At 38.4% G+C, this 27,964-nt stretch overlaps 2 protein-coding genes, 1 non-coding gene and 1 pseudogene across 11 annotated transcripts in view; 2 read left to right on the top strand and 2 right to left on the bottom strand.

Annotated features, from left to right (window-relative positions):
- RPL27A (ribosomal protein L27a) overlaps window positions 1–27,964 on the bottom strand; it is a 1,008,958-nt gene that overhangs the window by 121,953 nt on the left and 859,041 nt on the right. The window lies entirely within an intron of this gene.
- The window catches only part of STK33 (serine/threonine kinase 33), a 218,110-nt gene that overhangs the window by 29,446 nt on the left and 160,700 nt on the right, over window positions 1–27,964 (top strand). The gene's annotated exons all lie outside the window — the stretch shown is intronic.
- Window positions 18,590–18,705, bottom strand: LOC126936723 (small Cajal body-specific RNA 20). Its single transcript, XR_007719542.1, has one exon. It is a non-coding gene; the product is annotated as a small Cajal body-specific RNA 20 (non-coding RNA).
- Window positions 20,411–20,559, top strand: LOC126936763 (uncharacterized; annotated as a pseudogene).

Here is a 27,964-nt window from a genome sequence, read left to right on the forward strand (position 1 = left end):
AAAAACTAATACTTTTATAGCACTGAACTGTGTACCTGTGTTCTAGATACATTTCATATTTTGACTAATTTGATCTTCATGATAACCCCATGTGGTAGGTAATATTCATTTTTTCATTTTACAGATGGGGAGCCAGATAAATATTACATAGCTAGAAAGTGACAGAGGTGAGCTGTGAACCAGAGTCTCTACTGTTAACCCTAGTCTATGCTTGAATTGACTTAAGAATTAAATTTTATTAGTAATGTTTTAAACATTGTTATTATTATTATTATTTTGACATAGGGTCTTACTCTGTCACCCAGGCTAGAAGGCAGTGGCTCGATCTTGGATCACTGCAACCTCTACCTTCTGGGCTCAAGCAGTCCTCCCACCTCAGTCTCCCGAGTAGCTGGGACTACAGGCACATGCCACCACCCCGGCTAATTTTTTAGTATTTTCAGTAGAGATGGGGTTTTACCATGTTGCCCAGGCTTGTCTCAAACACTTCCACAGTGCTAGGATTACAGGCATGAGCCACCACGCCCAGCCTTAAACATTATTTTAACAATGTCATAGGTTAGGCAGTTATAACTGTATTAAAGTCCTGAGAAGCTCACTCAGTAATTTAAAAAATTTCCACTAGAGGTCAGTCTATCACTTGGCAATATAAATATTTTCTGCTTTCTTAGAAGTGCAAAATTTCATTTACTAAATTAAAGAAGTATGCTATGGAAGAGACTTGGGTAGCAGAATAAATTATGAATTGGAAACATAATAAAAAAAGTAATCTTTATAGTAGTAAAAGCATATATGACTATTACAAGATGCAGTATTGGTTCAATTGACTGTATTTGCAGAATTTAGTTAAGATATCCTATGAGATGCTATCTGGGCATAGGAAAGACTAATGACCCTGATCTTTAGTTGTTGCCTCTAAATGAACCACACATTAAACATTAGACCAATTTTTGTGTTACTAATACTTCAGATTCTTTTTGTTGACTCATTTAATTCAGTCAAGGACTTAAAGTATACCTGGAGAGTAACGAAATAGTGAAAAGATTGAATGTTTACTATTGAATGTTTACTAAGAGATATTCTGATAATTTTAAGGCAATGTGGGACTAAGATTTTAAAAAAAGTAGTCTAGAGGCTTTTATTTCTCAACTCTCAAGTTTTGGAGATAACAAGGAATTGAATTAAGATGCAGAAACTGAGAGTCTATTTAGAAGCTGCATTTTGAGGTAATTTCTTTGCTTATAAATGCAGTCATATTTTGGAAGGATAAAATATTAATTAACTAGAGTCTTAATCTGGAAGGATTAAATATAGTTGGAGAGTCTAGCATGGTCCTGAGTATAAAGTTATTAATCAGTTGACCAATGATGTTATTTATATGTAAATAATGATTTTGGCTTCTGTAGGTTAAATAAAGCCTTTTAGGCAGCCTTCAAACTAGCTGAAACAATCTGACTTGACTTCAGATTTGTCACACTGGAAATGAATGGCAACATGCGGAACAGGCCAGGACAGGGGGGGAAGTTACATAGGAGGGGTGGTTCGGCAGAGTTTGTAAGTTTGGATGGGTAATAACTTAACCCAGGGGATTGTTGGTGGAGGAGTGAGGGAGTCCTGTAAATAGAGATAGGCAGAAGCAGACAGGTTATTTGGGTTCTAGGTAAACAAGGTGCATCTAAGACCTAAGACGTCTTCAGAGGCAGCAGAGATGAACAAATGAACGTGAAGGTGAGAGTTAATGATATCTAATGGTACCTATCCCTTACTATGTACTTATTTATGTGCCAGGCACTGTGCTAAGAGCTTTATGTACAGTATCTCTTTTTCTCCTTGTCATAATCTTGTGAGGTAGGTTCTAATCCCTTTTCGCAGACAAGATGACTGAGGCTGAATGAGTTTCAATAACTTGCCTTGGGTCTTAGAGCTTGTAAATGGCAAAACTGATATTTGAACTCAGGGCTTATGACTCCAGCTGTGAAACTCTGCTTTCTGATGCAGAAGGTATTTCTTTTTTTTCCCCAGTTTTATGCTGCCTGCAATGTAGGGATGGCCATAGGCTTATATCCAATGGGAAATTAACACCATGGGTAAACCCCAATTACAGCAAAAGCAGAGAGTTATAACTTCCAGGGAGGTGGGGGTTGGTATTTTTGTTAAAAATGTGAAGCTTTTTAACCTTTGACTGCAAATCACGGTGAAAAACCTATATTCTCCATGTAGTGCTGATTAGATGGTGGCGAATCCATCTCCTGTACTTTCACTACTTTGTTGTTTTTTTTCCTCTTTTCTAAAATCCACTAATTATCTTACTAGGTGTTCTCTCTGTTGACTCGGTTTCTCATAAATGACACTCCTGGAGATGCCCTCTCAAGGGCTTTCTAGAGTCATAATAGGAAGAGTAGTGGGCAAACCAAAAGGAAGTTTAGGGATCACTAATTTGGTCTGTCAGTGTACTTTTGTCACTTTATTTTTACACCTGCAGGCAGCAGTGCTTCTGAGACCTTTTAGTCCTTTAAAGATAGCTTTGATCCTAGATCTCTTTCTGCTTAGGATATGTTTTTGAAGGGATAAGGACAGAATGTCAGCTTTCTTCTCCCAAAGGCACCGGTTGTTGAATTTCCCCTATAATCTGGGACTTTCATCATTTCCTCCATGTTGATGGTGGTGCTAGACCTGGGGAATAGCATTTATCTTTTGTTTTTTGACCCAAGTGACAGGTTAATGGTGAAAGGTCCATCAGCTAAGAATGCTTTTAATAAGGCCTTCTTTTTTGTGGTTTAGCTAGGGTCCATCTATGGTTAACTGCAAAAAGTATTTCCCAAGTTCCTTCAGTCTTTTCTTCTGAAGTTGCTTGAAGGTAATACTTAGGAAGAGTACATCCACATGCTATACAAGGGCAAGCAAATGGAAAGTTCTCTTTCTATAGCTTTTTATCTCTTGGGTGAACCTTCGATTTATTTTGACAAAATAATACAGAATTCTTAACCTAGCAGTATAAAGTAACAACAGATTCACAAGGGCCAAACTCTTCTCAGCAGAGCAGGCTCAGCAGAATTGTGTAAGGCCAGAGTGCCTGCTTTCTTCCATAAGTCTTTGGGATTAAATTTACTCATCTCTGTTTTTAGTCCATCAATGCCGAAAGTCATCTCTCTCTTCTATTTGCTATTTCATAGAGAAGGAAGCCATTTGATGGGAATTTCCTAAATTCCCTACAACCAAATCTATATACCTACTTCCACCTGTTAGCATCCATCTTCCTCAGATAGCTTTGCAGCTGGCCTGCCTGCTACTTTCCAGTCTTGATTCTCTTACATCCTGCCTCTAAAGTCATATTTTACAAATAAAAATCTGATTATGCCACTCTTCTACTGAAAAAGTGTTTATTTGCATGCTTGTAGGATAGAGCCTCAAATCTTTAACATACCTTATGAGGCCCTGTAGATATTGCTCCTTGCCTAACTCACCATTTTAGACTGACAGCAATGTAGCTCTTCCCCCCGCCCCCCACAGTTCAGCCATACTGGTCCCTTTTAGTTTCCTCAAATCTGCCAAGTTTCTTCCTGGTTCCTCTTTTTGGAATGCATTCCTCACTTCCCCTGGCTAACTGATTGGTGTCCTTCAGGTCACTGCTTGTGTTATTCTTTCTGGGAAATCCCAATGTAGTCATATCTCTTGTAATTATTAAGTTAGTGACATTATTTTCCAAGTGTTATTACCAGGAAGTTCAGTTCTCACTCTTGAAGACTTTTCCTTCACTTTGTGTATTGTGTAAGATCTGGGGGCTCCAAAAGGTTAGTCTCATGTACCACGTGGAGGGTGAACTCGAAATCTGAGAAGTACAATATAGCTGTTGCTGATAAAGACTGTTGCTGTTGAAGAATGGTCCTGCACAGCCCAGAGGGACTGATTAGTTGTGATGACCTGCCCAAGATGCAGACGGTACATTTTACATTCATATATGTACAGATTTACGTTCATACACTTAGTCATTGTTTGTCAAAGCATAATCTTGTGTCATCGTGGTTATAGGCTGGGTTAGAGTCACCCTTCCTCATGATCCCCTGGGCTAGATTGAGCTTGGGACACCAACCCAGACAACTCCTGCCTAGCGAGTATTCTTTTGGTGCCATTTGTATCCCTTCTTGCCAGAAGATTTTGGTCAGGGCAATGTTAGGTTTACTCCAGCAGCTAACTTTGAATACCAAGGAACACTCCCAGAAGGCCTATGGGCTTTATATCTCAAGAAAAAAGATAGTTATTGCTAGGTTATATGCCCAAGGAAGGCCCTACTTACCCAGATACAGAGTACTTACTCATTTTTGCAATCTGTCACTATGGGAGGTGACTTAAGTGATTCTTCACAAAATAAAGTGAACTTCAAGGAGATTTTTGCCTCTCCTAGAACTGAGAAGCAACTCAGAGATTCTTTAGCTAGAATAATTTAATCCGTAACACTTGGGGACTCTAATCTCTGCTTAAACAGCTACCCCTTTACTTAGTTATTGATCTGCTATTCTTGTGATTTTTAAAAATAGTAATAGTCTGTTTTCCCCACTATAATACAAGCTCCAAGAGGGTAGGAAGTATTTCTGTCTTCTTTATTGCTGTATTTTCAGTGCCACCCAAAGTGCCTTGCACATAGTTAATATCCCATGGATATTTGATGAGTGAATGCATTTTAAGTTTTCCAAAGTAGAATTTAAATAGTAACTGTTACTTCTAAGAATTATAGAAGATATTCAGAAAAGTAAAGCCATGCTAACCATATTCCCTGTTATGAAACTAATTGAGAATCAACAAATAGAATGAAAAGCAAGCAAACAAAAAAATATCTGTGAAACTAGGAATGGCTCAGTTCCTAGCTATGGACTAGAATCTAATAGTATAATGAAATCAAAGGGGGATGCTAAAATCTGTTATACACCTGTTTAGATTGTAAACAGAGTGCAGATTTCACTGAAAGTGGGGGCCATGAATACCCTATCCTGTAAGGTTTTAGTGTTGGGACACGCCATGGGAAAACCTGGAAAATCTTCAAGGAATCCAGTGCAATATCTCAAAAAGGAGACAGAGAGAAAGAGAGGAGAGAGAGACAACAGGACAGTATCTTTTGATTTCTAACCTGCACTGAAGTGGAGAGGAAGAAAGAAGAAATAATAATGAGCTATGTAGCAGTTAACTGAATCAAATGAAAATAAATGAATAACTAATAAATTAGCAAACCAAAGCTAGTTATCTGCTTGACTCTAAGCATGCAGAATGAAGTACATTTCAGATTAAAAATTATTTTAGCCAACAATTTCTAGAAAAATACATCTGTATTCACTTAAAGAAATTAAAGGGGAACATAGAAGTTTTAGAAATTGGAGTTAAGGAAAGCAAGGCAATCCCTCTCTTGTGGTCAGAGTCATAGGATGTGAGGCTTTATAGCTGTTGGCAGCCATGTTCTGTGCCTTGTGGGAGAAACTGGTCTGTCTGTGATAGTGACAGCCAAGCCAACACATTGAAGCAGAAATAAGAGACAAAAGAAAAATAGCCCTAGTTGAGATAAGCTGTCCTGGTGGTGGTCAAGTCTGTGATTCCAGTTATCCCTGAGGCTCAGTTACACTTTATACATTTCCTAGAGTTCTATGAGGTACTACATTGTCTTTCTAATAAATTCTTTTTATCTAAACTATTTCAGGTTAGGCTTATGCCATAGATTTTCAACTAGGAATTCTGTACGATATGTAGATAATACAGGCAGAGAAGATCCAACATATGTGTTATTGGTGTGCCTGATAGAGAGTAGAATGAATGGACAATAATTTCAGATGTATAATGGGGAAAAGACCACTAGAGATTAAAGGGATTAGTAATCTGCAGATTCAAAGAATACAGAGTTCTAAAAAAACTGAAACAGGATGATCAATATCAAATAAGTATGTAACAGTCAAGTTAGTTCTGCTTCAAGATTAAAAAAAGAATTGCCAAGCATCCTGACAGAAAAAGCAAGTCACCAAAAGGGGGAAAATGAGATTGGTTTCTGACATCATGGTAATAGCCAAAGCCAGGAGGCAGTTTAACAGTGACTCTTGAATTTTGGTGGACTGTGTGTAGGCAGGGAATAGTGTGACCCACAGATTTAATACCTGGTCAAGCTCTTATTTATACATAAAGATAACAACTAATATTCTCAAACATTCAAAGACCTAGTCCCTGAAAAAATGCCTCTTGAGTAAAATTAATCATCTAAGTGATAAATAAAAAGAACTTGGGATTGAAGAAGCAGAGATAGGAAAGGGTTGAGAGGGCATATGGAATCTATTTAAAAATAGACCAAGTAAAGTCTGAATAACTGTGTACTATGAAAACAGAAGAAAATGTAAAGGCTCTAAAATTAATATTGAATAAAGGATTTATATAACAGATAAAGAGGGGGAAGGGGGAATAGGTAGAGGTTTATAAAAGCGTATGAACTCCCATTTATCTTTGTGGAGAGAGAGTCAGTAGATATAGCCCGTAGTTGATGAATTTGCTAGTCAGAATTGAAATCTAGGCACTGCCACATACCAGCTATCCATTCTCAGAAGAGTTTAAATCTCATAAGTAGTTATAGAATTTTCGTCTGTATCTTGGAGGTAATGAGACTACTCACCTACTAGGGTTGTTGTAAAGATTAAATACAATAATGTGTGTAGGTACTTAGAACAGTGCCTGGCCTGAAGTAAGCATTCAGTGAAAATTACCAATTATTTATTATTATTTTAAGGCAAAAACATGGGTAGATAATTTTATAATCTTGGGGCAGAGAAGGCCTTTCTAAGCATAACTCTCAACCTAGTGACCATAAAAGAAAAGATTAATTATTTTACTTCATAAAAGCTAAAAACTTGAAGATGGCCGAATAGTAATGCCTCCAGCTCCCAATGTGAGCGACACGGAAGACGGGTGATTTCTGCATTTTCAACTGAGGTACCGGGTTCATCTCACTGGGTCATGTTGGACAGTTGGCGCTGGTCCATGGGTGCAGCCCGACCAGCGAGAGCTGAAGCAGGGTGAGGCATCGCCAGGGGGAAGGGAATTCCTTTTCCTAGCCAAAGGAAATTGAGACACACAACACCTGGAAAATCGGGTAACTGCCACCCTGATACTGTGCTTTATCAAGGGTCTTAGCAAACAGCACACCAGGAGATTATATCCCACACCTGGCCCAGAGGGTCCCACGCCCACGGAGCCTCCCTCATTGCTAGCACAGCAGTCTGAGATCGAACTGCAAGGCGGCAGCGAGGCTCCAGGAGGGGCGCCCGCCATTGCTGAGGCTTAAGTAGGTAAACAAAGCCACTGGGAAACTCGAATTGGGTGGAGTCCACCACAGCTCAAGGAGGCCTCCCTGCCTCTGTAGACGACTCCTCTGGGGATAGGTCATAGCTAAACAAAAAGCAGCAGAAACCTCGGCAGAGGTAAATGCCCCCATCTGACAGCTTTGAAGAGAGCAGTGGATCTCCCAGCATGGAGGTTGAGATCTGAGAACGGACAGACTGCCTGCTCAAGTGGGTGCCTGACCCCTGAGTAGCCTAACTGTGAGACATCCCCCATTAGGTGCAGACCGACACCTCACACCTCACATGGTGGGGTACACCCCTGAGATGAAGTTTCCAGAGCAAGAATCAGACAGCAACACTCACTGTTCAGCAATATTCTATCTTCTGCAGCCTCCGCTGCTGACACCCAGGCAAACAGGTCTGGAGTGGACCTCAAGCAAACTCCAACAGACCTACAGCTGAGGGTCCTGATTGTTAGAAGAAAAACTAACAAACAGAAAGGACACCCACACCAAAACCCCATCAATACATCACCATCATCAAAGACCAAAGGCAGATAAAACCACAAAGATGGGGAAAAAGCAGGGCAGAAAAGCTGGAAATTCAAAAAATCAGAGTGCATCTCCCCCTCCAAAGGAATGCAGCTCATCGCCAGCAACAGAACAAAGCTGGAAGGAGAATGACTTTGACAAGTCGAGAGAAGAAGGCTTCAGTTGATCAAACTTCTTAGAGCTAAAGGAGGAACTACGTAACCAGCACAAAGAAACTAAAAACCTTGAAAAAAGATTTGATGAATGGCTAACTAGAATACCCAAAGAAGAGAAGTCCTTAAAAAACTGATAGAGATGAAAACCATAACATGAGAACTACGTGACAAATGCACAAGCTTCAGTAACTGAGTCCATCATCTGGAAGAAAGAGTATCAGCGATTGAAGATCAAATGAATGAAATGAAGTGAGAAGAGAAGTGTGGAGAAAAAAGAGTAAAAAGAAATGAACAAAGCCTCCAAGAAATATGGGATTATGTGAAAAGACCAAATCTACGTCTGATTGGTGTGCCTGAAATCGACGGGGAAAATGGAACCAAGTTGGAAAACACTCTGCAGGATATCATCCAGGAGAACTTCCCCAACCTAGTAAGGCAGGCCAACATTCAAATTCAGAAAATACAGAGAATACCACAAAGATACTCCTCGAGAAGAGCAACTCCAAGACACATAATTGTCAGATTCACCAAAGTTGAAATGAAGGAAAAAATGTTAAGGGAAGCCAGAGAGAAAGGTCAGGTTACACACAAAGGGAAGCCCAGCAGACTAACAGCAGATCTCTCGGCAGAAACTCTACAAGCCAGAAGAGAGTGGGGGCCAATATTAAACATTCTTAAAGAAAAGAATTTTCAACCCAGAATTTCATATCCAGCCAACTAAGTTTCATAAGTGAAGGAGAAATAAAATCCTTTACAGACAAGCAAATGCTTAGAGATTTTGTCACTACCAGGCCTGCCTTACAAGAGTTCCTGAAGGAAGCACTAAACATGGAAAGGAACAAGAGGTACCAGCCATTGCAAAAACATGTCAAAATGTAAAGTCCATTGATGCTAGGAAGAAACTGCATCAACTAGCGAGCAAAATAACCAGCTAATATCGTAATGACAGGATCAAGTTCACACATAACAATATTAACCTTAAATGTAAATGGACTAAATGGTCGAATTAAAAGACACAGACTGGCAAATTGGATAAAGAGTCAAGACCCATCAGTTTGCTGTATTCAGGAGACCCATCTCACATGCAGAGACACACATAGGCTCAAAATAAAGGGATGGAGGAAGATCTACCAAGCAAATGGAAAACAAAAAACAAAAAAAGCAGGGGTTGCATCTTAGTCTCTGATAAAACAGACTTTAAACCATCAAAGATCAAAAGAGACAAAGATGGCCATTACATAATGGTAAAGGGATGAATTCATCAGGAAGAGCTAACTCTCCTAAATATATATGCACCCAATACAGGAGCACCCAGATTCATAAAGCAAGTCCTTAGAGACTTACAAAGAGACTTAGACTCCCAGACAATAATAATGGGAGACTTTAACACCCCACTGTCAACATTAGACAGATCAACGAGACAGAAAGTCAACAAGGATATCCAGGAATTGAACTCAACTCTGCACCAAGCAGACCTAATAGACATCTAGAGAACTCTCCACCCCAGATCAACAGAATATACATTCTTCTCAGCACCACATCGCTCTTATTCCAAAATTGAGCACATAGTTGGAAGTAAAGCACTCCTCAGCAAATGTAAAAGAACAGAAATTATAACAAACTGTCTCTCAGACCACAGTGAAATCAAACTAGAACTCAGGACTAAGAAACTCAATCAAAACCGCTCAACTACGTGGAAACTGAACAACCTGCTCCTGAATGACTACTGGGTACATAACGAAATGAAGGCAGAAATAAAAATTTCTTTGAAACCAATGAGAACAAAGATACAACATACCAGAATCTCTGGGACACATTTAAAACAGTGTGTAGAGGGAAATTTATAGCACTAAATGCCCACAAGAGAAAGCAGGAAAGATCTAAAATTGACACCCTAGCATCACAATTAAAAGAACTGGAGAAGCAAGAGCAAACACATTCAAAAGCTAGCGGAAGGTAAGAAATAACTAAGATCAGAGTAGAACTGAAGGAGACAGAGACACAAAAAACCCTCCAGAAAAATCAATGAGTCCAGGAGCTGGTTTTTTGAAAAGATCAACAAAATTGATAGACCGCTAGCAAGACTAATAAAGAAGAAAAGAGAGAAGAGTCAAATAGACGCAATAAAAAATGATAAAGGGGATATCACCACCGACCCCACAGAAATACAAACTACCATCAGAGAATACTATAAACACCTCTACGCAAATAAACTAGAAAATCTAGAAGAAATGGATAATTTCCTGGACACTTATACTCTCCCAAGACTATACCAGGAAGAAGTTGAATCGCTGAATAGACCAATAGCAGGCTCTGAAATTGAGGCAATAATTAATAGCCTACCAACCAAAAAAAGTCCAGGACCAGACGGATTCACAGCCGAATTCTACCAGAGGGTACAAGGAGGAATTGATACCATTCCTTCTGAAACTATTCCAATCAGTAGAAAAAGAGGGAATCCTCCCTAACTCATTTTATGAGGCCAACATCATCCTGATACCAAAACCTGACAGAGATACAACAAAAAAAGAAAATTTTAGAGCAATAACCCTGATGAACATTGATGCAAAAATCCTCAATAAAATACTGGCAAACAGGATCCAGAAGCACATCAAAAGGCTTATCCACCATGATCAAGTGGGCTTCATCCTGGGATGCAAGGCTGGTTCAACATACGCAAATCAATAAATGTAATCCAGTGTATAAACAGAACCAAAGACAAAAACCACATGATTATCTCAATAGATGCAGAAAAGGCCTTTGACAAAATTCAGCGGCCCTTCATGCTAAAAACTCTCAATAAATTCAGTGTTGATGGAACATATCTCAAAATAATAAGAGCTATTTATGACATACCCACAGCCAATATCATACTGAATGAGCAAAAACTGGAAGCATTCCCGTTGAAAACTGGCACAAGACAGGGATGCCCTCTCTCACCACTCCTATTCAACATAGTGTCGGAAGTTCTGGCTAGGGCAGTCAGGCAAGAGAAAGAAAGAAAGGGTATTCAGTTAGGAAAAGAAGAAGTCAAATTGTCCCTGTTTGCAGATGACATGATTGTATATTTAGAAAACCCCATTGTCTCAGCCCAAAATCTCCTTAAGCTGATAAGCAGCTTCAACAAAGTCTCAGGATACAAAATCAACGTGCAAAGATCACAAGCATTCTTATACACCAGTAACAGACAAACAGAGAGCCAAATCATGAATGAACTCCCATTCACAATAGCTTCAAAGAGAATAAAATACCTAGGAATCCAACTTACAAGAGATGTAAAGGACCTCTTCAAGGCGAACAACAAACCTCTGCTCAGTGAAATAAAAGAGGACACAAACAAATGGAAGAACATACCATGCTTTCGGATAGGAAGAATCAATATTGTGAAAATGGCCATACTGCCCAAGGTAATTTATAGATTCAATGCCATCCCCATTAAGCTACCAATGAGTTTCTTCACAGAATTGGAAAAAACTGCTTTAAAGTTCATATGGAACCAAAAAAGACCCTGCATTGCCAAGACAATTCTAAGCCAAAAGAACAAAGCTGGAGGCATCACGCTACCTGACTTCAAACTATGCTACAAGGCTACAGTAACCAAAACAGCATGGTACTGGTACTGGTACCAAAACAGAGATATAGACCAATGGAACAGAACAGAGCCCTCAGAAATAATACCACACATCTACAGCCATCTGATCTTTGACAAACCTGAGAGAAACAAGAAATGGGGAAAGGATTCCCTATTTAATAAATGGTGCTGGGAAAATTGGCTAGCCATAAGTAGAAAGCTGAAACTGGATCCTTTCCTTACTCCTTATACGAAAATTAATTCAAGATAGATTAGAGACTTAAATGTTAGAACGAAAACCATAAAAACGCTAGAAGAAAACCTAGGTAGTACCATTCAGGACATAGGCATGGGCAAGTACTTCATGTCTAAAACACCAAAAGCAATGGCAGCAAAAGCCAAAACTGACAAATGGGATCTCATTAAACTAAAGAGCTTCTGCACAGCAAAAGAAACTACCATCAGAGTGAACAGGCAACCTACAGAATGGGAGACAATTTTTGCAATCTACTCATCTGACAAAGGGCTAATATCCAGAACCTATAAAGAACTCAATCAAATTTACAAGAAAAAAACAACCCCATCAAAAAGTGGACAAAGGATATGAACAGACATTTCTCAAAAGAAGACATTCATACAGCCAACAGACACATGAAAAAAGTCACGAAACAACAAGTGCTGGAGAGGATGTGGAGAAATAGGAACACTTTTACGCTGTTGGTGGGACTGTAAACTAGTTCAACCATTGTGGAAAACAGTGTGGCGATTCCTCAAGGATCTAGAACTAGAAATACCATTTCTAGTCATCCCATTACTGGGGATATCCCATTACTGGGGATATACCCAAAGGATTGTAAGTCATGCTCCTATAAAGACATACACACGTCTGTTTATTGAGGCACTATTCACAATAGCAAAGACTTGGAATCAACCTAAATGTCCATCAGTGACAGACTGGATTAAGAAAATGTGGCACATATACACCATGGAATACTGTGCAGCCATAAAAAAGGATGAGTTGGTGTGCTTTGTAGGGACATGGATACAGCTGGAAACCATCATTCTCAGCAAACTATCACAAGAACAGAAAACCAAATACCGCATGCTCTCACTCATAGGTGGGAATTGAACAATGAGATCACTTGGACACAGGAAGGGGAACATCACACACCGGGGCCTATTGTGGGGAGGAGGGAGGAGGGAGGAATAGCATTAGGAGATATACCTAGTGTAAATGACGAGTTAATGGGTGCAGCACACCAACAGGGCACATGTATACATATGTAACAAACCTGCACATTGTGCACATGTACCCTAGAACTTAAAGTATAATTAAAAAAAAAAAAGAATTCATATGAAGTGCTGACATGTAAACCCAAGGATATATAATGTTTACTATTGAAACCATTTACTAAAGAAAATAAGAGACGGTTAGCTGAATAATCAAGCAAGTATTCAAAATAAAATTAAATTTAATAATAAAAAAAACCTAAAAACTTTTACATGACAAAATCACCATGACAAGAATCAACAAACAAATACCCAAGTGGGGGAGAATGATTGCAATATATTTGACAGAAGAAGGATTGATATCATTAATATTTAGGTATCACTGGTAAGTCAACAAGAAAAAGATGAGAAAAAATCAGTATGAACAGATATTTTACAGAAAAATTTTGAAAAAATACTTAGCCTCATTTATAATTAAGAAGGTAAAAATTAAAATAAGATGCTATTTTTCATTTACCAAACTGACAAAGATGAAAAAGTTCAAAAATATCTAATGATAGCATGTGGTAAAATGTACTCTCAGATCCTTTCTTGAGGGCGGTCTGACATTTATCAAAATAATAAATACACATTTATCTCTGCAGTGCTACTGCTAAGAGTATGTTCTACAAATATATTCATCTCAGTGTACAAAGATATATGTAAAAGGTTATTGCATATAGCATCATTTATAATAGAAACAATTTGGAAGCAATTTACTTGACTATTGATATGGACTTGTTAAATAATTTAGAATGCTTATCTATATTGGAATATTATATAGCCATTAAAACAAAAGATGTGTAAATATATATATGGATAATGAAAAAATGGTTAGGCTATAATACTTAGAAAAAGAGTAAGTTAGTGATAATAGGTATAGTATGAGCTTATTTACAATAATATATGATTTATACTTAGGCTGTATATATGCAAAGAAAATTTCTAGAATGTTACACAGAACCATTGGAAATGATAATCTCTGAGATGGAGAATGGAGATTCTATGGACTCTTCATTTTATCCCCTCTGGACTCTTTCACTTTTTATTGCAGCAATTATTTTCTAATTTTATAGTAATTAAAAGCAACCAAAAATAATATTTTAGCCGGTAGTGACTATGTTGCTTTTGAAAATGGAATTTAATATTCTGGGAATAAAATTATGGGGTAAAATAGTAAAACAAATAAGTAAGTTCAACTAATGTTTGTTCAACAAAGATTTAGGAAGCTCCTACTTTGCATGATGTACTAAACTGAGAGCTTAACCTGTGGAACAGATAATACTTGATAAATGCTAAAAATAGCGGTTCAGACATTTCTCCTAGAGGTTAAATTTTCTTAATTAAAACCAGATGAAATGAAGTCTGTTAGTGAACACTGTTTTTACTACATGATTGTCATGCACTGCCACCAACCTAGAAACTAGCACCAGGGGCAGGAAAAAATGCTAAGGTTTGTGAATTTGGCTATGCCATTTTGTTGGCTTTGTGCTTTGGTTGTCATAATATGGCTGCTGAAGGTGTTGGGAATGTGTGAGAAGGTATATTAGTGATAATGCTCATGATGACGGGAGAAGATCCTGTGTTCCTGAGCAAAAACTAGATTTGATCGAATGCTATATTTACCAGTGCTGTTTATATTTTGTTGCTTTAAAGGCAGCAATTTTATGAAGAAGATTGTAGTTTCATGGAGGCAAGTGGACCCCTACATTTTCTAGTGTTTGGTCATGTGAATTATACCAATCTATTTAGAAATAGTGGCTGTTTTCTATTAGAGAGTCTGTGATTCTTCAAAATCTTGTGATTTCATTGAACTCAAGACATTTGAGGAATGGGAAATGATTGCAGTATCCAGTTGGCATTAGCTGTTTGAATTTGAATACCCACACAGTCAGTCGTGCTATATTAACACTTGTTTTGAAAACGTGAATTTACTGCAACGCCATTGATATATTAGGAAGCAATTTGAGCATAAATGAATTTCGTGTTTGCCTTATCCATGATTTTGTCAGCAAGAAACACCAAGTGAACACAGAATACAGCACACAGTTGAACCAAGCCCAGTAGGAACACACAAAACGGACACATGTACATACCTGGAATATCTACCAGCTACCTCAGTTCACCACAAGTTTTGAGCCACACCCACTCACATCTGGTGTCACACCTTTCCTTCTGATTTCAGATAACCTTCTTTCTGGCACCCATGATGAATTCAAAAGCTACAGTCTTTCAAATGTCTATATCTATAAGTAAACTTCAGGTCTTTTTTTCAAGGTAAGGTGCCATATATTTATGTTTCCTAACCATTTAACATGTATAAAAATGCTATGATTTTTTTATTAGGTTTCGTGTGTGTGTGTGTGTGTGTCACTGACAAAGATTTGGAGTTTTGTGTCCCTAGCTACATTTCCATTTCCCCCGTAAGTCCTTGTTTGTGCCATTTTTGCATAGTGTAGTGATTTTTAGGAATGTATTTCCTTATAGTGAAATTGACTATATCTCTCTGAACAAATTTATGCTGGTCTTTTTTCCTTTTCATTTTAAGTTTATGTAGTGCATCTGATTTGCAATAGTTGAACAAACACACCCCTGCAAACGAATGATGGAAATCTTATTTTTCCTTTTGCTGCGGGTAATTCATTGTACCAAGTTAGCTCAACATTTCTAGTTTTAAACCAACTTCTCTAGCTACTTATTGGCAGTTGGTTAGGCCTTCATGTGTCCTAGCAAATTGAGTGATTTTTCTAAGTTAAATTTTTGTGAAGGGCTGCAACTTGAGATAAGGTCCCAAATGCCTCATGTTGAACTCCTTTGGACTTCTCTAGACTTCTGTGACTTGAGGTTCATTACATTGCTAATCGTCTGTGTTCATTATTATATGAAGAAAGCCTTGCACCAAGTTTGTGGCATGAAGTAAGTACGTAGGTATAAACAGCATGTGATTGAAAACCAAGTATTTATTATTTGGAAGTGAATTACTTGTTTTTTTTTTTTTAAAAAAAAGCTTAATCATCTTTTTTGAGGATTTTTTCCTACTCCAGTGATGATACAGATTAAAGTAAAAATCTTTCATTGAATGCTGAAGTTCCTTTTTGAGATTCTAACATGATATACATGAATAAAGGAGTTACAAGTCTATAATTGCCTTCTTTACATCTGACTTATAATGCTTTCTTGTGCCCAGGTTCTGTTCCTTATTCTAGTTCACTTAGTAGTTGCACTAGGAATTATTTCTGTAAAAATATGAGAGATAGGAATGTATATTTTGACTTGAATATTTGTTTTAAGGTTTTCTTTGGGTAAGTACAGGTTTTTATTCTGATTTTGGCACATAGGAATTCAGCTTTAAGTTGAAATTTAAGACTTCCTGACTTCCTTTTTGCCTGCCTGCCTGCCTGCCTGCCTGCCTGCCTGCCTTCCTTCCTTCCTTCCTTCCTTCCTTCCTTCCTTCCTTCCTTCCTTCCTTCCTTCCTTCCTTCCTTCCTTCCTCCCTCCTTCCCTCCCTCCCTCCCTTTCTTTTCTCCTCCTCCTCCTCCTCCTCTCTCCTCTCTTCCCTCTCCCCTCTCCCCTCTCCCCTCTCCCCTCTCCCCTCTCCCCTCTCCCCTCTCCCCTCTCCTTTCTCCCTTCTCCCTTCTCTTCTCTTCTTTTTCTAGACAAGGTCCCCCTCTGTTGCCAAGGGGGAGTGCAGTGGCACAATCAAGGCTCACTGCAGCCTTGACCTCCCAGGCTCAAGTGATCCTCCTACCTCAGCCTCCCAAGTAGCTGGGACCACAAGCATGCACCATGATGGCCAGCTAATTTTTTGATTTTTTGTAGAGATGAGGTCTCACTATGTTGCCCAGGCTCAAGTGATCCTCCTGCTTTGGCCTCCCAAAGTGTTGGGATTACAGGCATGAGCCACCATGCCTGGTTTAAGATTTCTTTTAATTTTCTCTTTGAAAGAAAGTATCTTAGTCAATAGTAAGTGCATCTAGCAAAGAGGGGCATTACTATGGTGACACTAAAATCTGTTCTTCTCTTCTTCATTCATTCATTCTTCATAGAACAAATATTTGTTAGGTGCCTAATATGTGTTACATCATTTTAGGCTCCGGAGGATATAATGATGAGCAAAAATACAGTCTTTCCCCTCACAGTCTAGTGGGGGAAATAGACTTTAATTAATTAGTGACCAAAATATATGCTTATAAATTGTGATAAGTGTTATGAAGAAAGTGTACAAGTTCCTTTGAAAGAGAACAACAAGGGGACCCAATTTGGATAAGTGATTTAAAAAAGGCCTTTCTGAAGAAGTGACATTTAAACTGAAGTCTACAGGATAAGGAGTTTACTGGAAGGGAAAGGGGGTGGAAGGATTTCCAGGCAGAGGCAAGAGGTTTTGTGATATCATTTTAATAGTACTTATGACCTTTTTAGATGCTTATATAATTAGGTACTAGTCTATGAGCAAGACAGTTTATAGAGCTGTGTTACTGAAAAGATGCATATAAATTACATTTTTATAAATGAATTCCTGAATTCCTGCAGGCTTACATTATACTCACTGTGCTATATCATCTGCATTTGATTGATGTTCAGTTACTTCAATTACTGCTAGATTGATCTTTCTAAAGCACAACTTTGATGATGCTTTTTTCTGCTCAGAAATCTTTACCAGCTCCCCAATTACCCGATAAAATCCAGACTTCTTAGCCTCATGGTCAGGCCCTCCCTAACTGGCCCTAGTCTCAATATTCTATTTCAACTTTACTCCTATTTCTGAGGTACTCTCTTGGCCAACAGAACTTCTGGACGATCATGGGTGCTTTCTTATGTGCCCACCTTCACTTGCATTGCTTCTCTTTCCTTGCAATCTGTTCACCTTGTTCTTAGACTGCCCAAATCCCGTGTGTATATCCAGGCCCATTTCAGATGTTAACATTTGATCTCAGTGTCTTCTCTGATCACCCCAGCTGGAAGTCACTTCTTTTTCTTCTGACTTCTTATGCCATTTTTATTTTTACTGTTCGTTAGGTACTTTTCCCTTCTTGTTTTTAAAAAACTTATTATTTTTAATTGACATCATAATCGTATACATTTGTAGGGTAGAATGTGATGTTTTGATACATGCACACAGCATGGAGTGATTAAATCAAGCTAATTAACATATCCATCACCTCACTTTTTTTGTGGTAAGATAATTAGAATTTACTTTCTTTATTATTTTTATTTTTTTTTTTAAGATGGAGTCTCGCTCTATCACCCAGGCTGGAGTGCAATGGCTCAATCTGAGCTCACTGCAACCTCTGTCTTGCAGATTCAAGTGATTCTCCCACCTCAGCCTCCCAAGTAACTGGGATTACAGGCGCTCACCACCACACCCATCTGCTTTCTGTGTTTTTAGTAGAGATGGGGGTTTCGCCATGTTGCCCAGGCAGGTCTTGAACTCCTGAGCTCAGGCAATCCACTCACCTAGGCCTCCCAGTGTGCTAGGATTACAGGCAGGAGCCACAGCGACCAGTCAGTTTCTTAATTCTTTTTAAACGTGCAATATGCTATTATTGACTATAGTCACCCTGCTATGCAATAGATCTCAAAACATTCCTCTTGTCTACCCTTTGACCAGCAGTTCTCCATTCCTTCCCTCCTATTCCTCCCAGCCTCTGGTAATCATCATTCTACACTCTACTTCTATGAATTTGACTCTTTTAGGTTCTACATATAAGTAAGATTGTGTGGTGTTTGTCTTTTGTTTTCAAATGCCCAAGGGAGGTAAACAAGGCTGCCCAGATAATGATTCTCAAGGGCTATCTTGGCCTCCAACCCTGGCTGAAGAGAAAAAAGATCCCCTATGGCCCTGTGGGAGAGAGGTCCTCTGTCTTTCTGTGCCTGGCTCATTTCACTTAATTTCACTTAACGTAATGTCCCCCAGGCTTATCCACAGTGTTGCAAATGACAGGATTTCCTTCTAAACAAGGCTAATAATATTCCATTGTGTGTGTGTGTGTGTGTGTGTGTGTGTGTGTGTGTGTATATATATATATATATATATATCACGTTTTTTATCCATTCATCTGTTGATGGGCACTGAGGTTGTTTTCACATCTTGGCTATTGAGAGTAATGTTGCAGTGAACGTGGGAGTGCAGATCTCCTTCTGACATACTGATTTTGGTACTTTGGGTGTGTACCCAGCAGTGGGATTGCTGAATCATATAGTAGTGATGTTTTTAGTTTTTTTGAGGAACCTCCGTACCGTTTTTCGTAATAGCTGTACTAATTTACATCCCCACCAACAGTGTACAGGTGTTCCCTTTCTCTGCATCCTCACTAACACTTATCTTTCATCATTTTGATAACAGCCATTCTAACAGGTATGAGGTGATATCATTTCATAATGGTTTAAATTTGCATTTCTCTGATGATTAGTGATGTTGAACATTGTTTTCATGAACTGGTTGGCTATTTGTATGTCTTTGTATAAATGTCTGTTCAGGTCATTCATACTTTTTTTTTTTTTTTTTTTTTGAGATGGAGTCTCACTCTGTCGCCCAGACTGGAGTGCAGTGGCATGATCTAGAATCACTGCATCCTCCACCTCCCAGATTCAAGCGATTCTCCTGCCTCAGCCTCCCCATTAGCTGGGAGAACAGGTGCATGTCACCATGCCCAGCTAATTTTTTGTATTTTTAATAGAGATGGGGTTTCACTGTGTTAGCCAGGATGGTCTTGATCTCCTGACCTCGTGATCCACCTGCCTCGGCCTCCCAAAGTGCTTGGATTACAGGCGTGAGCCACCACACCCGGCCAATTCATTGATCAGGTTATTTGTTTTCTTGCTATTGAGTTGTTTGAGTTCCTTACATATTTTGGATATTAATCCTTTATCAGATACATTGTTTGTAAATGTTTTCTCTTACTCTGTGAGTTGTCCCTTCACTTTGTTAACCTGTTTCCTTCGCTCTGCAGAAGCTTTTTAGGTGGATGCCATTCCACTTGTCTATTTTTGCTTTTGTTGCCTGTGCCTTTGGGGTCATATCCAAAAAATCATTGCCTAGTCTAATGTCACAGAGCTTATCCTCTGTGTTTTCTTTTAGTAGTTTTATAGTTTCAGATCTTATATGTAAGTCTTTAATCCATTTGGAGTTGATTTTTATATATGGTATGAGATAAAAATGCAATTTCATTCTTCTGCATGTGGATATTCATTTTTTCCATCATCATTTATTAAATAGGGTGTCCATTTCCCATTGTGTGTTGTTTGCACCTTTGTAAAAAAAAAAAATCAGTTGACTATTAATGTGTGGGTTTCTGGGATTTCTGTCCTGTTCCATTGGTCAGTGTGTCTATTTTTATGCTAGTACCATGCTGTTTTGATTTTGATAGTCTTAAAATATACAGTCATATAGCGCATAACAACATTTTGGTCAATGATGGATCACATATACGGTGGTGGTCCCATATGATTATAATGGAGCTAAAGAATTCCTATTGTCTAGTGACATTGTAGGTGATGTGACATTGTAAGGCAACACATCACTCAGGTGTTTGTAGTGATGCTATTGTAAACAAACCTACTATTGCTTCTCGGCCTTTTGGCTAAGATCAAGTGTAACAAACCTATTGTACTTCCAGTTGTATAAAAGCATAGGACTTGTACTTATGTAAAGTATATAATACTAGATAATAATAAGCAATTACATTACTCGTTTATATATTTACTTATATATATGATATGTATACCATATATATATATATATATACTTTTTTTTTTTTTGAGACAGAGTCTCCCTCTGTCACCCATGCTAGAGTATAGTGGCTTCATCGTAGCTTACTCTGCAGCCTTGAACTCCTAGATTCAAGTGATCCTCCTGCCTCAGCCTCCTGAGTATCTGGGACTATAAGTGTGTGCCACATACCTGGCTAATTTAAATTTTTTTTGTGTGTGTGGAGATAAAGTCTCACTGTATGGCCCAGGCAGCTCTTGAACTCCTGGGCTCGAGCGATCCTCCTGCCTTGGCCTCCTAAAGTGTTGGGATTATAGACATGAGCCATCACCCAGCCTTTATTATGCTCTTTGTTATTTTAGAGTCTATTCTTTTCACTTATTAAAAAAGTTAACTGTTAAGCAGCCTCAGGCAGGTCCTTCAGGAGGTATCCAGAAGCAGGCATTTTTATCATAGGAGATAACAGCTCCATGCTTGTTATTGCCCCTGAAGACCTTCCAGAGGAACAAAATGTGGAGGAGGAAGACAGTGATACTGATGATCCTCATCCTGTGTAGATGTAGACTAATGTGTGTGTATGTGTCTTAGTTTTTAACAAGAAAGTTTAAAAAGTAAAAAAGAAATGAGTAAAAGAACTGAAAAATAGAGAAAAGCTTGTAGAGTAAGGATATAAAGAGATAAAATAGTTTTGTACAGCTGAACCTCTGTTTGTGTTTTAAGCTATGTGTTATTAAAAAGAAGCAAAAAGTTTAAAAAAAGGTAAAAAGTTTATGAAGTAGAAAAGTTACAGCAAGCAAGGTGATGTCAGCAAAATGACAGAATAGAAGATCCTCTGGTATCACTTTCCCTACAAAAATACAACTAGAAATGATTTAAAAACAAGAATACCATCCTGAATATACCAGAACTTGGAGGAGAAACTGAGAAACCCCATAGACTCACAGAATCGAGATAAGCGTTAAGAGAAAAGGTCATTTCAGTCTGTGCCACTTCCTTCCCCAAGCTGGCATAATGCCACTCACAGAGAATTTTTCTAGACCTATGGCTTATAGGGTGATAGGAGGGAATTGGAGGTGGGCATTCATTCTCGCCACTGGTCTGGAATCTTTGTGAGAAGCCTACTCGAGATGTACTCCATAGGAACCACTGGGAATACCAGGAGGGTTGTACCATCTGGGGGTGAATTGGGGGCACACAGAGGCACTGAGCACAGTGACTGGTGTGCAGATCTTGGTGGCTCTTTAGCTCTCCAATCAGCAGGGACACCATGTTGGAGAGACAGGCCAGGGGCATAGTGCTGCAAGGGCACAGTTCATGGAAAGGCTGGAATACCTAGCAGGATTTTCCACAAAGCCTAGGCGTTTGAATCAAGCCTTCCCCTGACCTAGAAATAACTAAAAGGCCGGGATTAAGTTCTGGTGCCCATTTATGTTTTTCCTAGATTAGGAAGCAATAACAGCGCAGCAATATAGTTCTGGGGTAAAGTTTTAGTTCTTACACTCACTACAAGTTCTGCGCAGAATGGGAAAAAATGACAAGCCGGAGTTTAAGTTCTGATATGAAGAAGTAAAGGTCCAACACCACCAAAGAACACCTGCAAAAACTAGTGGAGGCAGCTCTCTCCTTAAATGTGCAGTCATCAACAAAAAGACACAAGGATTGTGAAAACTCAGGAAAATATAATGCCACCAAAAGATACTAACAGAGCTCTAGCAGTGTTCCCAGAAGCATTGCAGATCTATGAAATGTCTGACTAAGAATTCAGAATAAGGCCAGGCATGGTGGCTCATGCCTGTAATCATAGCATTTTGGGAGGCTGAGGTGTGCAGATCGCTTGAGGTCAGGAGTTCGAGACTAGCTTGGCCAACATGGTAAAACCCTGTCTCTACTAAAAGTACAAAAATTAGCCAGTTGTGGTAGTAGGCACCTATAGTCCCAGCTACTCAGGAGGCCGAGGCAGGAGAGTCACTTGAACCCAGGATGCAAAAGTTGCAGTGAGCCAAGATTGCACCACTACACACCAGCCTGGGTAATAGAACAAGACTCTGTCTCAAAAAAAAAAAAAAAAAAAAAAAAAAAAAAAGAATTCAGAATAACCCCCTTAAAGAAGTTCAGGGAGTCGTTTTGCCTGCTGCCATCCATGTAAACTATGACTTGTTCTTTCTTGCCTTCTGCCATGATTGGGAGACCTCTCTAGCCATATAGAGCTGTGAGTCCGCTAAACCTCTTTTTCTTCCAGTCTTGGGTATGTCTTTATCAGCAGTGTGAACACTTACACTGTAAATTGGTACCAGTAGATTGTGGTGCTGCCGTAAATACCCAAAAATGTGGAAGTGACTTTGGAACTGGGTAATAGACAGGGGTTGGAACAGTTTGGAGGGCTCAGAAGAAGACAGGAAGTGTGGAAAAGTTTGGAATTTCCTAGAGATTTGTTGAATGGCTTTGCCCAAAATGCTGAAAGTGATATGGACAACTAAGTCCAGGCTGAGGTAGTTTCAGATGGAAATGAGGAACTTGTTGGGAACTGGGGCAAAGGTGACTCTTGTTATGTTTTAGAAAAGAGACCAGTGACGTTTTTCACCTGCCTTAGAGATGTGTGGAACTTTGAACTTCAGAGAGATGATTTAGAGTATCTGGTGGAAGAAATTTCTAAGCAGCAAAGCACCTAGGTGACTTGGGTGCTGTTAAAGGTATTCAGTTTTATAAGGGAAACAAAGCATGAAAGTTCAGAAAATTTGCAGCCTGACAATGCAAGAAAATCCTGGTTAAGTGTGGTGGCTCATGCCTGTAATCCTAGCACTTTGGGAGGCTGAGGTGGGTAGGTCACAAGGTCAGGAGTTTGAGACCAACCTGGCTAGTATATTAGTAGAAGGAAAGAAAAATAATAAAGATCAGAGCAGAAATAAATGAATTTGAGGCTAAAAAAAATTACAAAAGACCACCCTGAAACTATTGCTATTTTAAATTACATATTCTGGGACCTTATTATTATGTAGAGTTTCAAACAAAAGTATTTTTGTAAGAAGAATTATTACTATCATCAAATAATATTTCTTCGAAATTGTTACAACAATTGTTTGTTCATTAATTATATAGTTATATAAAACTTTTGCAGAAGATGCTGATATATCACTGAAAGCCATGATTCGTTCAGAGCGATATTTGTAATTACGGAAATACAAAGTACAAAGTTAGTATTTGACATTTATTTGAAATCATGTTACAGAAACACTGACTTTTGTTTTTTTTTTTTTTTTTTTTTTTTTGAGACGGAGTCTCGCTCTGCCGCCCAGGCGGGAGTGCAGTGGCCGGATCTCAGCTCACTGCAAGCTCCGCCTCCCGGGTTCACGCCATTCTCCTGCCTCAGCCTCCCGTGACTTTTGTTTTAAGTAAAGATAAGCTGACTTAAAAAATCAATGAATTTAAAAGTTGTCTTTTTTTAAAATCTGAAAATCAATAAATCTTTGGCTAGACTAAGAAAAAAGAGAGAAGACCCAAATAAATAAAATCAGAGATGAAAACATTACAGCTGATAACCACAGAAATACAAAGGATCATTATAGAATCTCACGAACAACTATATACCAACAAATTGAAAAACTTAGAAGAAATGAATAAATTCCTATATACATAACATATAAGAATTGAACCATGAAGAAATAGAAAACCTGAACAGACTAATAGTGATTTATGAGATTGAAGCAACAATCAGAAGTTTCCCAATAAAGCTCAGGACCCAACGTCTTCACTATTGAATTCTCACGAATGGGTAAAGAAAAGCTAATATCATTTGTATTCAAACTATTTCAGAAAATTGAGGAGGGAATAGTCCAAACTCATTCTACAAGGCTAGCATCACTCTCACACCAAAACCAGGCAAAGCCATAACAGAAAGAAAAAAAAAGAAAAGAAAACTACAGGCCAATATCCCTATTGAACATAGATGCAGAAATCTTCAATGAAACACTAGGAAATTCAACAACACGCTGAAAAGATCATTTACCACAATCAAGTGTGATTTACACCAGGGATGCAAGGATGTTTCATCATATGTAAATTAATGTGACATATCTGATGAACAGAATCAAGAACAAAAATTATATGGTCATTTCAATAGATACTGAAAAAGTATTCATATATGGTCATTTCAATAGATACTGAAAAAGTATTCAATAAAATTTAACATCCCTTCATGATAAAAACTCTGAACAAACTGAGTATAGAAGGAACATACCTGAAATCAATAGAGACCGTATATGACCACACCACAGCTAACAATTTGTCTATCAGTTCTAACCCTTTTTTGGTGGAGTCTTTAGGTTTTCCTAAATATAAGATCATGTCATCTGTGAAAAAGGATAAATTGGCTTTCTCCTTTCCAATCTGGATGTCCTTTATACAAAACCAGCATGCAAAAATCAGCAGTATTTTTATACACCAACAGTGAACAATCTGAGAAATTAAGAAAGTAAGCTCATTTACAATAGCTACAAAAATATAAAACACCTAGGAATAAATTTAACCAAAAAATAAGACACCTGGGAAAAAATTTAACCAAAGAAGTAAAATATTTCTGTAATGAAAATGATAAAATATGAAGAAAGAAATCAAAGAGAACACAAACAAATGGAAAGATGTCCCATGATCATGTATTGGGAGAATTAATGTTGTTGAAGTGTTCATACTACCCAAAGTGATCTACAGATTCAATGCAATCCCTCCCAAAATACCAATGACATTCTTTACAGAATAGAAAAATTTTTAAAAAATTTGTGTGGACCCACAAAAGACTGAATAGCCAAAAGAATTGTGAGCAAAAATAATGCAGTTGAGGGCATCACAATTTTTGACTTCAAAATATGTTATAAAACTATAGTAAGCAGAACAGCATTGTACTGGCATAAAAATAGACACACAGACCAATGGAACAGAATAGATAACTCAGAAATAAATCCATACATTTATAGCCAACTTATTTTCAACAAATGTTCCAGAAACATGCATTGTGGAAAGGACAGCCTCTCTAATACATGATACTGGGGAAAGTGTATATTCATATGCAGAAGAAGGAAACTAGATCCCTATCTCTCACCATATCCAAAAACAAAATAAATGCATTGAAGGTTTAAATGTAAGACTTGAAACCATGAAACTTTTTTTGTGGTATACTTTAAGTTCTAGGGTACATATGCACAGCGTGCAGGTTTGTTACATACGTATGCATGTGCCATGTTGGTGTGCTGCACCCATTAACTCGTCATTTACATTAGGTGTATCTCCTAATGCTATCCCTTCCACCTCCCCCCACCCCACAACAGGCCCCGGTGTGTGATGTTCCCTTTCCTGTGTCCAAGTGTTCTCATTGTTCAGTTCCCACCTATGAGTGAGAACATGTGGTGTTTGGTTTCCTGTTCTTGTGATGGTTTGCTGAGAATGATGGTTTCCAGCTTCATCCATGTCCCTACAAAGGACACGGACTCATCCTTTTTTATGGCTACATAGTATTCCATGGTGTATATGTGGGTCTAGGCAAAGATTTTTTTTGGATAAGACCCCAAAAGCACAGGCAACAAAAGCAAAAATAGACAAATGGGATTACATCAAGTTAAAAAGCTTTTGCACAGCAAAGGAAACAATTAACAGAGTGAAGCAACAACCTACAGAATGGAAGAAAATATTTACAAACTCTCCATCCACAAGGAATTCATAACCAGAATAGATAAGGAACTCAAACAATTCAATAGCAAAATAATGAATAATCTGATTTTAAAAATGAGCAAATGACCTGAATAGCTTCTCAGAAGAAGACATACGGGGCTAGGTGCAGTGGCTAATACCTGTAATCCCATCACTTTGGGAGGCTGCAGCGGGCAGATCACCTGAGGTCAGGAGTTCGAGACCGGCCTGGTCAACATAGTGAAACCTTCCCTCTAAGAAAAATACAAAATTAGTCACGCATGGTGGCGCATGCCTGTAATCCCAGCTACTAGGGAGGCTGAGGCAGGAGAATCACTTGAACCTGGGAGGCGGAGGTTGCAGTGAGCTGAGATTGCGCAACAAGAGCGAAACTCCGTCTCAGAAGAAACAAACAACAACAAAAAAGAAGACATAAAAATGGCCAACTCTATATGAAAAAATTCTTATCGCTAATCATAAGGGAAATGCAAATCAAAACCACAATGTGGTATTTTGCATCAGTTAAAATGGCTATTCTCCAAAAGGAAAAGTAACAGATGCTAGTGAGGATGTGAAGAAAGGGAGAAGCTAGTGCACTGTTGGCAGGAATTTGAATTAGTACATCCATTATGGAAACATTATGGAGGTTCCTCAGAAAATTAAAAATAGTCTACTGTAAGATCCAGCAATCCCACTGCTGGATATTTATCCAAAAGAAAAGAAATCAGTATATCAAAGGGATACCTGCATTCCCATGTTTGTTGCAGCACTATTCACAATAGCCAAGATATGGAATCAACCTAAGTGCCCACCAGTGGATGAATGGATAAAGAAAATGTGGTAAATATACACAGCGGAATATTATTCAGCCATAAATGACAATGAAATCCTGTCATTTTCAGCAACTTGGGGGGAAGTGGAGATCATTATCTTAAATAAGCCGGGCACAGAAAGACAAATATTGCATGATTTCACTCACGTGGGGGATAAACAAGTTAATGCCATAGAGGTAGAGAGTGGACTGATGGTTCCAAGGAGCTGAGAAGGGTAAGGTAGTGGGGATGAAGAGAGGTTGGTTAGTGAGTACAAAAATATAGTTAGATAGAAGGAATAAGTTCTAGGGTTTGATAGCACAGTAGCGTGACTATAGTTAACAGTAATTTATTTTATATTTCAAAATAGCTAGAAGACAAGATTTGGAATGTTTCCAGCATAAAGAAATGATAAATGTTTGAGGTAATGGATAGCCTAATTACCCTGATTTGATCATTACATGTTGTGTGAATGTATCAAAATCTCACAGGTACCTCATAAATATGTGCAATTCTCATATATCAACAAAAAGTTACAGTAAGCTAGAGTTAATTATTGAAGAAAGAAAAAGTTTTAAAAATAAATTTAGTGTAGCCTAAGTGTGCAAGTATTTGTAAAGTGTACAGTAGTATGCAGTAATCACCTGTGCCTTCACATTCACTCCCCACTGACTCACTGTTCTACCCAGAGTATCTTCCTGTCCTGCAAGCTGCATTTGTGGTAAGCGCCCTATACAGGTGTATCATTTAAAAAATATTTTATCTGTGTTTTTACTGTACTTTTTCTATGTTTAAATACACAAATACCATTGTGTTACAATTGCCTACAATATTTAATACAGTAAAATGCTATACAGGTTTGTAGCCTGGGAACAAGAGGCTACACCACATAGCCTGTGTGTGTAGTAGGTTGGACCG

This window comes from Macaca thibetana, chromosome 14 (genome assembly GCF_024542745.1).
Source record: "Macaca thibetana thibetana isolate TM-01 chromosome 14, ASM2454274v1, whole genome shotgun sequence".
Classification (NCBI taxonomy): Eukaryota; Metazoa; Chordata; class Mammalia; order Primates; family Cercopithecidae; genus Macaca; species Macaca thibetana.